The sequence below is a fragment of the Panulirus ornatus genome, chromosome 4 (genome assembly GCF_036320965.1).
Source record: "Panulirus ornatus isolate Po-2019 chromosome 4, ASM3632096v1, whole genome shotgun sequence".
Lineage (NCBI taxonomy): Eukaryota > Metazoa > Arthropoda > Malacostraca > Decapoda > Palinuridae > Panulirus > Panulirus ornatus.
Genome location: NC_092227.1, coordinates 78,823,059 through 78,839,665, shown reverse-complemented (window position 1 = coordinate 78,839,665; position 16,607 = coordinate 78,823,059).

Genomic DNA, 16,607 nt, shown 5'->3' with positions numbered 1-16,607 from the left:
GTGTGACACAAAACCTGCCACTCTAGAACAGCCATCTACAGCACCAAGTGTCCCGTCCACTCACTGTGGGCCTGTAAGGGTGTGACAGGCCGCCCACACCCTGGTGCTGAAGACGCTGCGAATCGACCCATAGGCATCTCGGTAATGTCTCCAGAACATGTAATATTTACATGCGTATCAATCGACACAATTTTAGCATTGCATGTCCGAGAGTCGAACCTGGGGTATCGAGAAAAAACAGGAGCATCGTTTGTCAGTTTACTACCCTAGGTAGCCTGGGTTCGACTCTCGGGTGCGCAATGGTGAAATTTTCATCATTGATTTGAATGTGAATATTATACGTTCGTATGTTCGTGTATATATATATATATATATATATATATATATATATATATATATATATATATATATATATATATATATATAATCATGTTTTCGTTTCACTTTGAACTACGTCAACTGCTACTCACAAATCACCCATTTATGACCTGATATAAATCGTACACTGTGAATGACACAATATTTTCAATTGTTTCCTTTTTTTTTTCCCACCCGAGACAATGTTATTTGATGTCAATGTAGGTCTTCCATACAGAACCATGTTAACACTCTTCATGACCTGCCAATGGTACGCGATGGATGTCTACACGCAAATCCCCAGGACCCGCTGGTGTGTGTGTGTGTGTGTGTGTGTGTGTTAGTGTGTGTATGTGGATATTTATCATTGCGCTGAAATGGCAACACTGGGCGCTCCCGGGAAGCAATCAAGCTAGAAATTGAAACAGGATATTCCGAAAGGATTTCTATTCCTGTGTGTGTCTGTGTGTCTGTGTGTCTATGTAGAGTACTCGTGGCCTAACAAGATAGCCACGTCCTCACTCACATTACATAGCAAGTTACATATATATCATATAAAGCCATGGATGTTAGAAATATAGAAAGTAAAGGGTTTAAATTTAGAGCGGGGGGCTGGAAATCCTCCCCTCTCGTTTTTTGAATTTTCCAAAAGATGAACAGAGAAGGGGGCCAAGAGAGGATATTCCCTCAAAGGCTCAGTCCTCTGTTCTTAACGCTACCTCGCTAACGCGGGAAATGGCGAATAGTATGGGGATATATATATATATATATATATATATATATATATATATATATATATATATATATATATACACATATATATATATATATATATATATATATATATATATATATATATATATATATATATATATATATAGATAATTGCCCCAAAAAAGTATTAAATCAGAAAGAAAATTCTAAGGGATTAGGACAGCAAACGACGGCTAAACGACAGCATTCGAGCTGGCTAACGACCAAAGACACGACGTATTCTTTTCCTTTTTTTTTACCTTTTTGTCCTTTATAGTCTTTAAAACGCCATCACCATCTTGACCGCCAACACTCACGGCCACAAGTTCCTCATAAACCTGAGGACGCCTGTGCCACGGTCCCCGCTAATGACACCCCTGGCCTCTTACCCCTCGGTGGGTGTGTGTGTGTGTGTGTGTGTGTGTGTGTGTGTGTGTGTGGGGGGGGGGGGTCGTCGTCGTCGTCGTCGTCGTCGTCGTCGCTCAAGCAAGCACCTGCCTGTCTCTCTGTCTGTGGTATATATATATATATATATATATATATATATATATATATATATATATATATATATATATATATATATATATATATATTGGAAAGGATCACAATTTTGCGCATGATCAAGATATTTCTATGAGTCCACGGGGAAAATGAAACACGATGAATTCCCAAGTGCACTTTCGTGTAATCATCACATCATCAGGGGAGACACAAGAGAGAAATATAACAGTCAGTTGATATACATCGAAAAGGCGAAGCTAGGATTCGTCTCTTCGATGTATATCAACTGTCTGTTATATTTCTCTCTTGTGTCTTCCCTGATGATGTGATCCTTTCACGAAAGTGCACTTAGGAACTTATCGTGTTTCATTTTCCCCATGGACTCATAGGAATGAATATATATATATATATATATATATATATATATATATATATATATATATATATATATATATATATATATATAAATATATATATATATATATATATATATATATATATATATATATATATATATATATATATATATAAAGCTCTCTCCAGGCTTGTTGGCTCGCTCAGCGCCTCCTATATTCCGTCATCTTAACGCACTCGAGAACACATTTCGCCCAGCTGGAGTGAAGACAGAGAAAACAGACTCCGTGAAGAAGGGAACTGACGAGAAGCTAGGGCATTTACCCTTCTCTTTTCGTCTCCTTTTCTTTTCCAGGGGACTCCGTCTCAAAATTTGATGGCAGCCGAGAGTGTCATTCGGTAGGGTAATAAGGAGAAAGTGATGAGGTGCGGGCTACAGGCTGGTGCATCTTCAGCTCAAGTCTTCGAGGGACTGGGAAGTGGCGAGGGTGGCCACAGGCTGCTGTATCGAGGTCCTGACGTGGAGGACCTCGAAGTCCTCAATTCGAGTCTTCGAGACTGGAAAGTGGTGAGGGTGGCCACAGGCTGCTTTATTGAAGTCCTAATAGACAACCACGAAGTCCTTAGTTTGAGTCTTCGGGACTGGAAGGTGGTGAGAGTGGCCACAGGCTGCTTTATTGAAGTCCTAATGGAGAACCTCGAAGTCCTCAGTTCGAGTCTTCGGGACTGGAAAGTGGCTAGGGTGGCGGCCACAGGCTAACGTATCAAGGTCCCGCCCCAGAGATTCGAAGTCCTCAGATCGAGTTTTCTGGACTAGAAGTTCCTACCTCGTCAGACAATGGGCCGCGCTTCCTGTGCCCACCACTGAAGGAGACGAATGAAAGAATGAAGGAGAATGTATATAAGAGAGAGAGAGAGAGAGAGAGAGAGAGAGAGAGAGAGAGAGAGAGAGAGAGAGAGAGAGAGAGAGAGAGTTAAGCTACTCATGTAATCTTAAGGTTGCAAAATTCTTTACCTTCGTACATCACAAAAAAGAAAAAGAAAATATATTTCCGACTCTCCGGTATCTAGCGTGCTAGGCGAGGGCAGCAACGGTGTATACGCAATCAAAACAAAAAAAGAATAAAAAAAAAGAATCCGCCAGTTTCGATACCCCGCTGTTGATAACTTTCTTTGGAAACAGAACGAAAAGCCAAACTTTCAGAATAACTCCCGTGTAAGAGAGAGAGAGAGAGAGAGAGAGAGTGAGAGAGAGAGAGAGAGAGAGAGAGAGAGAGAGAGAGAGAGAAACAATCTCCCTTTAAGCCACCCTAATAAAAGTATTGTTCATAGATGCCCCGAATCCGATAGCTTGTACTGCCAACGCAAAAGTCTCTCTGTACCACGGTAAAACTAGTGTTATCTATAATGCTCCCTAAGTCTTAGGGCTAATGAGGCTGATATCTGGAAAAAGAAAATGACAACTGTATGCCATATTTTTTTTCTCTCTCTCTCCCTCGCTCTCTTTGCTTATTCAACCAATTATCAGACTGGAATCTCCTGGAAAACAATCTGATCTTAAGTCTCTCTCTCTCTCTCTCTCTCTCTCTCCCCTTAGCTGGAGAAGAAGCGCAAGAAATCTGAAATTGCAAGAACTATTTTCACGCTGAAATATATATATATATATATATATATATATATATATATATATATATATATATATATATATATATATATATATTTTGCTTTGTCGCTGTCTCCCGCGTTATATATATATATATATATATATATATATATATATATATATATATATATATATATATATATATATAAATATATATATATATATATAAGTTTCCTTGCGCTACCTCGCAAACGCGGGAGACAGCGACAAAGCAAAAAAAAAAAAAAATACATATATATAAATATATATATATATATATATATATATATATATATATATATATATATATATATATATATATATATATATATATATATTTTCGTGTAGCATATCATCGGAGAACTCCTTTATATACAGCTCTTTTGCTTATATTTCAAAAAGTCAATTATTTCCTATTTGAAATATATATGGACTCACACTGAACGCATTTCGTGTAGTTTTTTCTGAGCATATCCGAGAAGTCAGTCGCTTGTTTTTCTTCTTTCAAAACAAGATGGACACACATTGGATTCAGCTAAAAAAAAGAAAAAAAAGCGACCTAAAAGAAAGAGATTTTATAAAACTGGAATTGATAAACAACTCCGAGAGTTAAAAATGCTGTTCATATATCAGAGTAATTAATGCCGAATGGTGAGGGACGATGATTCAAGGATTCCCACATTTATCATCACCACCAACACACCGTCAATGAAGAAAGTAAAGAGCCATCACCCAGTCTCCTGAAAAACTGGACTTGAATCCCATCCACTCCAGACGCTTTACCACAGTCTGTCTTGTCTTGTCTTCGCAATGACTCACTCCGCATGCCACCTCCACGTCCCAAATACACCAATGTACCTCCTCATCATCTGACAACATTAAACAGAATATCCAATCCGTCTCTTTTTCAAATCCTCGTCTGTCACCATCACCTGATCCTTCCTCCTTGCTGTCGTTTCCATATGTTCTCCTTTTCATCATGCTCTTCACCTCCTTCATAAGAATACTTTGTGTAATTTTCAACGATACTTTCTCTCTTCATCTCTTGTGTGTTTACCTTCTGTGCTCCCGAGAGTGTGTACTCGACCCCCTTCGCACTTTCTCTTGTGCTTCTCCCAGCTCCTCAAACTGTCTCATTTTAAAGAGCATTTATCCATCTCTGTTTTCTATTTCATTAGTGATATCGTTTCCCCCATTATACTGTTCATTAACCTCTCTCATTCGTCCACTTTCCCCCCGTCTGCACGTCACACACATGACCCGCGCACTTATCTTCCAAAAATATCTTCTGGTTCTCTAGTTTCTTTTTACTCTCACCCTCCCTCCATCATTATTCACTCAATCTGTCTTGGCATCTCTGCACCCCAGCCACTTCTCCTACTTGGCTGACATTCAACAATTCTTTTACACGTCTGTCCTTTTACTGTTTTCCGAAAAAAAAAAACACCACCAAACTCTCGCACTCACCACCGCCAACAAATGTCTCGACATTCGACCCGCTGTCTCTCTCGGCGCATTTCACATCCAAGCAAACTCTATTTCGCTCACCTATCAATGAGCACATAGTCCACTGACGTCCAATACACTAACACTACTCGCTCACGTATGCTCATGTAGGCATCATTTCTAAGACAATGGTTTCCGAATCTCTCTATTTTTTTCAGCCCACACTTCGACATTCTTTTCCCCATTTTCGTTTACACCAGAGGACCCCCATGCCTCAACTGACACAACACCCACGATGCCAAAGCTCCTACTAGCTCAGCTTCTCCCAAAAGGCATTACTTTCGTCTTCAGTCCACTCACTATCTGCTGCATAAGCACTAACAATCACTCACCACTCGTAGTCTACTTTCATTCTAACCTACATCAACCCTGATATCATTTCATTACAGTATTTTGCATCATACATAAGAGGAAGAAGTTGGATGTCTGCAAATGAGGCCATCGTCCGTTTTCACCTGACGCCACCCTTGCTGGAAAGGGAAAGGCAAATTGTAGATGGAAATGAAATCATTCATGCTGTAAGAACCATCATTATCGGTCTTACGATTTGAATTATATCGTCTCAGGCATTCTATTTTGCCTCTAACACCACCTGTACACTCTCTCTCTCTCTCTCTCTCTCTCTCTCTCTCTCTCTCTCTCTCTCTCTCTCTCTCTCTCTCTCTCTCCTACAAATCATCACCGGGGAGTTAATCACTCATCATCACAATTACATTCCATCTTCATCTACCCCCCTCCGTCTGCACGAAGACTCCCGCTGCCTCATTAATCTATTAGGTTCGTGGCAATCAGCAAGCGTCCGTCAGAACTCATCTAATTCTGTCACCCGCAGATTAATCAAGCCATGGAATTATCTTTCTTCTCAGATAGCAACGTAAAACATACCAGATCAGCAGTCGCCTCACTTATGAAGACCCTGCACTGAAATTGATTTATCCATCTATCCATCAATCCCTGACTGAGACAACACAGGAGGATGGCAGGACGTCCTCAATCGCTTGAATCCCTCCTCCTCCTCCTCCTCCTCTTCCTTGTCCTCCTCAGCAACACGGACAGATGATCCTCATCATCTCTTCGTGTCCTCCTGTTCATTACATCCAATCCTCCCTGTCACAGGCGCGAATCCTTTCTAATTTGCGATCAGTCTATTCCCCGGATGGAACCTGAGGCGGCAGCAGCAGCAACCCTCTGCATCGTATTCTGTGTTTATCAACAAGACGAAGAACCGCACCGATTGCATGCACCGTCGTCAAGGGCGACTGACTAGATAACAGAGGGGCTGCATTACCTGGCTCTCTCTCTCTCTCTCTCTCTCTCTCTCTCTCTCTCTCTCTCTCTCTCTCTCTCTCTCTCTCTCTCTCCTCCCATTAAAGTTCATTTTATAATAGTAAATCACTGACTTTGATAGTACGTATGATATCTATAAGATCCTTACAACCCTCCTTTGGCGTGAGAGACCAGGATGGGGGGAGCAGCAGCCATCGAGAGATAACTGCATCACAGCACCAGCAGCAGGTGGAGGAGGCGAAGTACGTCCGTCCACAGCACCGGGTGAGAGACCAATCAAGCAGGGTGGGGTTCCCAAGGGCACGCCTGGTAATGACTCGCCTCCCACAACACCTCCACGGATATTACACCGTTTTGTTTACCTTACCCTGGCCGGCTGCGTCAACAGTGATCATGATGGGCTTAGAGGAATGTATGCATCAGCGGCCAGAGCCAGAGATGTGTGTAGGTGTGTGTGGGAGTGGGTGGACGCTAAGAAAGAGCGCACATGCACATACGTACACTCGCGCGCCCACACACACACACACACACACACACACACACACACACACACACACACACAGGCTAGATGACTGGATGCGTGTTCAAATGGAGAGAAATAGGAAGAAGTGGGCTATTTTAGGTATCTAAGAGCAGACATAACACCCGATGGAAACACAGGAGCTGAAGTAAGCCACAGGGTGGGCGAGGGAGTGCCAAGATCCTGCCTGGGCGCTTGGATTAGCGTGTGGAACGAGATGGGGTTATTATCTGTGAGGGCAAAGACGGGTGTGTTTGATGGCATAGTAGTCCCGACGGTGTTGTATGGATGCGAGGCGTGCGTCCTACATCAAAAAAAATGTACTGAGGATGGGAAATGTGTTGGAAATGAAAAGCATGAGGACATTACGTGGTGTGGGGAGGGTTGATCGGGTAGGATATGATAGGGAAAGATAGAGATGCGAGTGGTAAGAAAAGTATGGCTGACAGACCTTAAATAGGATGTGCTGAATTGGTATGGATGTACGGAGAAGGTGAGAAAGGAGAGACTGATTAATATATAACTAAACGGACCTATTCATATAAATCCAAACAAATGTATTCATATGAATCTAAACTGACGTATTCATAGGCATCCAAACAGACGTATTCATACAAATTCAAACAGACGTATTCATATAAATCTGAACAGATATATTCATAGAAATCCAAACAGATGTATTCAATTAAATCCGAAGAGACGTATTCAAATAAATCCAAACAGACATGTTTATATAAATCCTAAAACACATTTATACTAACCATAACAGACTTTTATATAATCACAAGTAGGCGTATCTCTATAAATCCAAATGAACGTGTTCATATAGAACCAAACAGACGTATTCATATAAAATCTAAAGAGACACATTCATATAAATCCAAAGAGACACATTCATATAAATCCAAACCAGTTGTGAGGACTGGCCTAAAAGATCCGGACAAGCCCTACGAACGGTTTGGCTCGGATTTGAATACATGCATCTAAATAGGAACGCGAACGATTTCATTTAAAATTGCCCACACGAGCCTATGCCCGTTACCATGTGTGTGTGTGTGTGTGTGTGTCATTTGCCGTGAGTGTGTTACGTGATGGATGTGTTATGTGTGTGTGTGTGTGTGTGTGTGTGTGTGTGTTACGTAATGGGTGTGTTGTGTGTTTGTAAAGTGATGGATGTGTTATGTGTTGTGTGTTTGTTACATAATGTGTGTGTTATGGGTCGTGTGTCTATTACATGATGGGTGTGTTGTGGGTCGTGTGTGCGTCACGTGATGGGTGTTATGGGTCGTGCGTGTGTTACGTGATGAGTGTATTGTGTATCATGTGTGTTATGTGTTGTTCGTTCCAAGTGTCGTGTGTTACATGAAAAATGTGTTACGTGTCGTGTGTGTTACGTGGAGTTCGTTCCACGTGTGTGTGTTAGGTGTTGCGTAATTGCTTAATTTTGTACTGCACGAGTATTCACTAAGTACTTACAAGTATTTACTTACAAGGAGATTGTACTTAAAGGCGTTGGGAAGGAGTATTATACTCGTGGGACGCCATCCCTTGACCATTCTTCACTATCATGAAAACCTTCTATATTTCTATAGTGTCTGCATTCATCATACCTGCATTCATTTCATTTCATTCATCCAACACCATCATACTATCAAAGAAGTTTCTTTTACATTTTCTTTCCTAGTTTCACTTTCTGTTCTCTAGTTGTTCTATCCCTGCACATCTCTCGAACTGTTCATCTGTCTGTTTTGAAATGTGAAAGCTTGTGATCAGGTCAACCCTGACTCTTCTCTCATCCATAGGAGGCAGACATGAGGGTGTCAAGCCATTCCCTGTAAACTCAGGTTTCTTTGTAATAGTACCATCTTTGTTATTCTCCCCTGTACCTTCTCTCATAACTCTACGTCAGATGTGAACAGCTTTCTGAGTGTTTCCTTATTCAGAAACTTCAATGCTATTCTAATATCTGCCAACAAGCACTTGGTCTCCTTAACTATTCTCCGAAGGTGCAAATCAGGTGGCTAGCTAAGAACGATGTCGACTCCTAATCCCTTCTCACACACACGTAGTCCTACAGCTCAATTTCACTTCCATGATAATTGTATCAACGTCTTCTTCTGCTTCGGCCCATCCTCTATACTTTACATTTACTCGGGTTGAACATCATGAGACAATTATCGGATCAACTTTGGCGTGAGCCAAAGTCCCCTTCGAAAGGTGGTGTAATCCGCCACGCTTTTCATAGCGTATGAATCATCAGTAAACATATTCCGGTGAAAGTCCATTCCATCTGACAAGTCATTCACGTACGTGGATCAAGAAGAATAATGGTTCCAGAAGAGAACCTTCCGGCACTCCAGTGGTGACCACAACCTTCTTGAAGGAAGCTTTCGGATGTAATGTCCTCCTAAGCGGTCTCATTATCGTGTTCAGGGACAGTCCAGTCGTGCTCAAAGGTCCTACTATCGTGTCCAAGGACCTCACCGTCATGCGGAATGATCCTACATTCATGTCAGAGATTGTCCATTCTTGTCCATGAAGCAAACCATCTTATATGCCCACCACTAACTAAAATATGAGGCTAGAAAAAAATAAAAATAGTTTGACTGAGAGTGTGTGAATATTACTAACAGACAACAGGATCATCTTGCCTATAATGTTATAAGACATTATTCCTTCACGCCATATAACCATATCAACACAGTTTCACCCTTTCATAAATATGTAAATGTCACACCATCTTTTTTCCCCCTTTCTCTTTGCCCTCAAAAATACGGACATAAAGTTTGATATGTATGTTGATGAGGTGACGATCCCTAGGTGACGAGTGGGTTTTAATGTAGGGAGAATCATGTGTGGGAGGCAGAGGATAAGAATAGGATGTTAGCCCCCATGTCATCACGATCGATACTCCACATTCATCGAAATAGGGCTGACGATTCTCTCTCTCTCTCTCTCTCTCTCTCTCTCTCTCTCTCTCTCTCTCTCTCTCTCTCTCTCTCTCTCTCTTACACATACGTGTTTCATCCTGGTGGGATTCTGCAGCATGATCCCTCCTGGGGAAAAATACGTCTCATTCCAAACTTCAGTAGTTCAAGGTAACTGTGACAAATGGTTGTTTCTAACAAGAATAACGTAACAGAAACAATATCTTGAATCATTCTGTTTTTTCTTGTCTTTCTCTCGAACCCATATATATATATATATATATATATATATATATATATATATATATATATATATATATATATATATATATATATATCCTATTCTAAGACAGATACCCACTTCATCAACTAGCCCCTAAGGAAGGATGAACAGCTGGGTTAACAGTGGACCGGCTGCCTTTACCAGGACTAGAAAAACCATTGCGGACTCGATCCCAGGCAGCTCGTGAATGCGTCATGGTCAGCAACGCGAACCACTGCACCACGGATGGCCCAAAAATTCTCTTCTAATCTCACAGTCTAATCGTTGAGGCCAATGAGCACATTGTTACGTCAACCCTTGGACCACAACGAAACGATTGTCCTTGAGCGCGACGGTATGTCTCCTTGGGTATGATGGAGCGACTTTTTTTGACCCTTATAGGTCCATCTAAGCCAAAGGTCACACCATCATAAGCCGAGGGTCGTATCATCGGAGGGTCAAGGATCGTATGGGCGTGTTGAAGGATCAAACAGACATGGTCAAAGTTGCTTTCCTGACTGTACTTTTGACGATATGATTAAAGGAATCAGATCCTCCACCTTGTTCACTACGCCTGGATGCAAGTGAACTCTGACAGTTTGGCTTCAGGATTTGTGGTATTATCCCTGTAAAAGTTGGTGAATCATCAGGTGACCAATTCATGATAAAAGTATTTTCCAAAATAAAAGACATATCGTGGAAGTCTGTGAAACCCCTGATGGAAGAGCAAAAATAGACAATGATCTAGGACTTTTGTCTTTTATTTTTTTCCCTTTTCTGTTACCGAAGGCAAGTACCAGTACTTTCAAGCTATTCATTCCCTTTTCTATAAAACATATAAGACATACTTGACAACCGTTTGCCGTAGGAAAATATTCAACGGAAGAAAAACCGAAGAATACAAACTATTGGTTCGACTGACTGACTGGCTGCGCAAGGGAATGGTGATGAATGGTAATGAACTGCTAAATACGGGAAAAGGTCAGAGCTAGAAGCTTTCGCCAGTATAACAATCAGGTGGTTCACAATATACAATTACCGACTGGTCCAGCAAACGTCCGATAACGACCTGGGAATGTTGAGGACCTGATAAGCGAAGGCAGGAGGATCGGCTACAGGAGACGAGAGACAAGCTTAAAGGAGCCCGCGGCTGGGCCCCTTAAATGGCAGCCGACGAAGACCAAAAGCGGATTAACAAAGGAATATGTATATACATAACCGATTCCAAAGGCACAATCCACAGGATCGAACCGCCTTTTAGCTAGCTATTTCTCCACACACACACACACTATATATATATATATATATATATATATATATATATATATATATATATATATATATATACTATATACTTATATATACTTATATACTTATATACTTCCCACGTATTCCCTGCGTGTCGTAAAAGGCGACTAAAAGGGGAGGGAGCGGGGGGCTGGAAATCCTCCCCTCTCAATTTTTTTTTAATTTTCCAAAAGAAGGAACAGAGAAGGGGGCCAGGTGAGGATATTCCCTCAGTGGCCCAGTTCTCTGTTCTTAACGCTACCTCGCTAACGCGGGAAATGGCGAATAGTTTGAAAAAAAAAAAAAAAAAAATATATATATATATATATATATATATATATATATATATATATATATATATATATATATATATATATATTTCCAATAAAGACAAGTGAACTAGAGATAATTCTGAATTTGCATAATTACTTTGTCGTATCCAATCAAACGCCACAGCACTTTGCAAATGAAACGTGTGTGTGATGAATATGTGCGTATTTGTTCAAGCCATGAGGTGGAGAGAGAGAGAGAGAGAGAGAGAGAGAGAGAGAGAGAGAGAGAAGAGCGGAGCGCCTTTTCCCGCTGCAAGGAGGGAGCGCCGTGAAAGTCACCGTCAAATTAACTGTCGTGCTGTTAAAGGTCATGTCACAGTGAAGAGTGCTTCTGCGTCATCTGGGATACAGGCGTGAGTGATGAAATAGAACGCCCACTTTCGGAGAGTTCGGAAATTCCCACGCGAAGAATGACGGTATATCTGAGTTTGTCGCTAAAAACTGGCAGTTCAAAAGGAGTGCGCCGCGGTAATTTTGCTGCAGGGAAGGTATGAAAAAAAAAATCCTGGGAGATGGTCTTAATACGAAGGCGACAGGCGAGGTCTGAAGTAGAGCAGATGGCACATGGTATAGACACCGACGTGGTTCGAACACCCTCAAGCCTTCACACAAACACTCAAACACACATCCAGGAGCCCAACACACACTCAGGAGCCCACGACACATGGAAAATGCCCTTATACAGCATTCTTAAAACCGAATAACATTCACACAAACACTCAAACACACACTCAGGAGCCCGCCACACACTCTGCAGCCCACCATACAAGGAAAAATGCCCTTATACAGTTCTCTTGGAACCGAATAACAGACTTTATCTATTAATCTCAACACACTCGAAGTCCAGTAAGGAACACAGGATTTTATGATACAAGCTGTTGTGATGTCCTCATTCATGAGGACCCAATGTTCCTGTAAGAAAACGGAATTCGGGATCCTCTCATACGAATTAGTATCTGCCTATTGGTGTTGACATTTAGTGTTGTTGTTATTGCTGTTGTTTCTTGCTGGTGCTGGTGTTGCTGCTTATGTTGCTCGGCGATGTCGGGGTGTTGCCGTTACTGTTCGTCTAGTGCTGTTCTCGCTTGTTCTTGTTAGTGTGAGCTGTTGGGGGTAGGTGTTGGTGTAAGATGTTGGTGCTAGTGTTGGTGTAAGATGTTGGTGCTAGTGTTGGTGTAAGATGTTGGTGCTAGTGTTGGTGTAAGATGTTGGTGCTAGTGTTGGTGTAAGATGTTGGTGCTAGTGTTGGTGTTAAGATGTTGGTGCTAGTGTTGGTGTAAGATGTTGGTGCTAGTGTTGGTGTAAGATGTTGGTGCTAGTGTTGGTGTAAGATGTTGGTGCTAGTGTTGGTGTAAGATGTTGGTGCTAGTGTTGGTGTAAGATGTTGGTGCTAGTGTTGGTGTAAGATGTTGGTGCTAGTGTTGGTGTAAGATGTTGGTGCTAGTGTTGGTGTTAAGATGTTGGTGCTAGTGTTGGTGTTAAGATGTTGGTGCTAGTGTTGGTGTAAGATGTTGGTGCTAGTGTTGGTGTAAGATGTTGGTGCTAGTGTTGGTGTAAGACGTTGGTGCTAGTGTTGGTGTAAGATGTTGGTGCTGGTGTTCCTGATGGGTCTGGTGTGTTTTTCTGCTGGCTTTGTTGTGTTGCTGACGATGCTGGTGTGTTGCTACTGATGCCGGTGTTGTGCTAACTGGTGCTTGTATTGCCAATGGTTCTGGCGTTTTTCTGCTGGTTTTGTGTTGCTAATGGTTCTGGTGGTTTGCTAACTGGTGCTTTGTGTTGTTGACGATGCTGGTGTGTTGCTACCGATGCCGGTGCTTCGCTACACGTGTTAGTGTTGCTGATGGTTATGGCGTCTTGCTACTGGTGCCAGTGTTCCTAACTACAATGCATTACGGTAACAACCTTACCAGGAGACAGACTTCTTTGCTGAACCCCAAACACAACTTGCACTCGACCTTCCCCCAGCCACGATCATATATATATATATATATATATATATATATATATATATATATATATATATATATATATATATATATATATATATATATATGCTAAGACCAAAGCATTTTCATATTCCCTCAGCTCTGTTAAAAACGACACGTTAGATATGACCTGGGCTGTGCCTCGAGCGCAACCTTAGCCAAGGTTAAACTTTAACCATTTGCTCAACTCCACGATGACAGCAACTTGGGTATAGCCATGACTTCAGCCGCTGTCACAACTTTAACTCCTTGAACTTGGGTATGATGACTGTAGCGTAGAAGACCTCTGACCCTGGTTATTCAAAGGGCTTTCTCTTCACCTCACCTACAGAAAGAAGTCTTCCCAGTCGCATTTAAACAGTGGTATTGCATCGTAATGATTGTGGTTAACACGTGAATGCTGAAGAAGAAAAATTCAAACGTTTAATCACTGAAACAGCGACGTTGCAACGTAAAATAAGTACGTTCAGCACATGAATAATGGAGAAATGAACACTCAAACGTATAAATATTGAAGAAAATCAACATTCAACCGTTCAAATACTTAGGAAAATAAACAAACGTTTAAACACTGAAGAAAATAAACATTCAGACGTTTAAACACTGAAGGAAACAAACATTCAAAGATTTAAACAAGTGTTTTCGCAACGTAATAATCATCTTCAACTCATGAATATTGAAGAGAAGGAAAGTATTCATACGTGTCAAAAACACGAGGAGGTTCCTCGACGCATAATGAAACTGATTCGGGACAATTGATCGAGAGGCTCAATACAGGATTCACTCGGAAGTTAATCATGGGTTTTAGAAATCTTGGTGACTGAGGAAATTAGATATCTGCTTTATTCTCTTCACTGTTGCGCCAGACAATGGGACCTTTGATGGAACGGAAAAATAAGTCCAAAGGGAAGGTACGGCTTCGCGCAGGGAGGGGTTGTGAGCGATGGAGCAAGAAGGAAGAGAGGCTGGTGGTCTGTGATGAGGAGGGATGGGCTGGTGCGATGTGGTGAGAGATGGACTGGTGGGCTGCAGTGAGTGGAAGAGTGCAAGGCCGTAGTGAATAGTAAGGGGTGACATGAACTGTGGCGAGTGAAGGGCTGAAGGGTTGTAGAGAGGGTGGGTATAATTAGTTTGGCGAGTGGATGGGTTTTGGGTTGTAGCGAGGTTGGTAAATGTTAAGAAAAGTGAAGGAGTAAAAGGTTGTAGTATGGGTGGTATAGGTTGTAGTGTGTGAAGGAGTTGAGGGTTGTAGTGGAGGTGTTATAAGGTGCGGTGAACGAAAGAGGGAGGGGTGGTTAGTGGTGAGTGATAGGACGATGAAGGGGTATGATGAAAACTGACAGAAGCTGTGCTGAATGCAGATCTGGCACGAAGTCGTGAATGCAAGGGCTGGTGAATTATGGTGAAGCGTATTATCGTAAATCTAGGGAAGCCAAAAAAACAAAAAGATACGTGATACGGGTGTACCGAAAGGAGATGAGAGATGGTAGAATAGTGTGAGGGGGAATAAAAAGAGCGTAGATTAATCAGCAGTATGAATATGAACATGATGAAAGTGACTGCTTACTAACGACAGTGTATTGCCTAAAAGCCAGATGAGGGACATTCTTATAGGTTTCAGAGACTAGAAAATTTTTGATGACATTAAGAAGAAAGATAACGTTGGACTGAGCTGAAAGGTGGACACAGAGATCTGTTCTGCTGTAAATGGGTATTGCGGATGGCTAAGGATAACCTGGTTACTTATGAGAACGATGGTTTGTGTAAAAGGAGGAATCTTTGATGCAGGACGAATAGTGAGGTGTAGGGAGGACATGTCTTGTATAAAGCTGTGGTATGGTATTTTGAATATGTGGGAGGGTGGTTGTGTGGGGGTCAAGTCGTGTGTTTGGTCGAAGATGAAATTGATTATATTTTACGATTATGGAAGGATGAATATGCTGCGAGCTATGAAGAAGGAGAGTAGGATGCTGCAAGCACGGTGGCAGTGCTCTGAACTTTGCAGAAGGAGGGTAGAAGATCATCTGCCTCAAAGGTAATCAGAGTTGTGGGTTGTTCGTGGCTAGGAAAGGTACGTTGGATATGTGCGGTACGTGTCTGTTGGGTTGTAGAGGAGAGAGTGGTTGATATGTGGGTTATGAGGCGGAGATAGATCTGTAAGAAATACGAGTGCAGCATATGTGTTTTCGGTTGTGGACATCCACCTGTAGTCCTAAGGTTGTAGGATGGAATGGTGTATGGTTAGCTGGAAATGAAAGATTGTGAGGAGAGAGAGGTGGGTAGAGATGTTGGAACAATACATCATGTGGGGTGTGGGGTGTGGATTTTGACAAAAGGTAGATGTCTGGCGTCCTGCACAGTGAGAGATGGGTCGTGGGTTCTCGGCAAGGTGGAAGTTGTGAGGCAGGTGGTAGGTAGGGCAGCGATCTGCAAGGTACCTAAACGACGTTGCGGGATATTCGATGGCTTTAGCTAAGCCGTTGGGATGTTATGATATAGACACCGCAATGGTGGGCTGCACGGCGAGCTGATACAGCTCGATAGAGGTGTACGATGGCGATAAAGGAACAGTAGCGTGGGTGTAGAGTGGGTTCCATATGGGTATAAACATGGGTTCGTGACGAAAGCATCGCGCAGTGAGTCCCAGAATCACATACTGAGGATCTCAATCTCATTCACGCTATTCGGAACCGATATAAAACTGGTATAAACCATCTCCTGTATTTTCTTTTTTCAAAGAACAATCATTGGTATTTTCTTCAAGCCGACACAATCTGATCTCGAGAAACCGCTTTGGATACCTATGCAAACAGTGAGCCCTTGAATTTGGGGCGAGTTCGCAACTTTAAATTGAGAATCCGTTTATGATCAGATATCAGGTATATATATATATT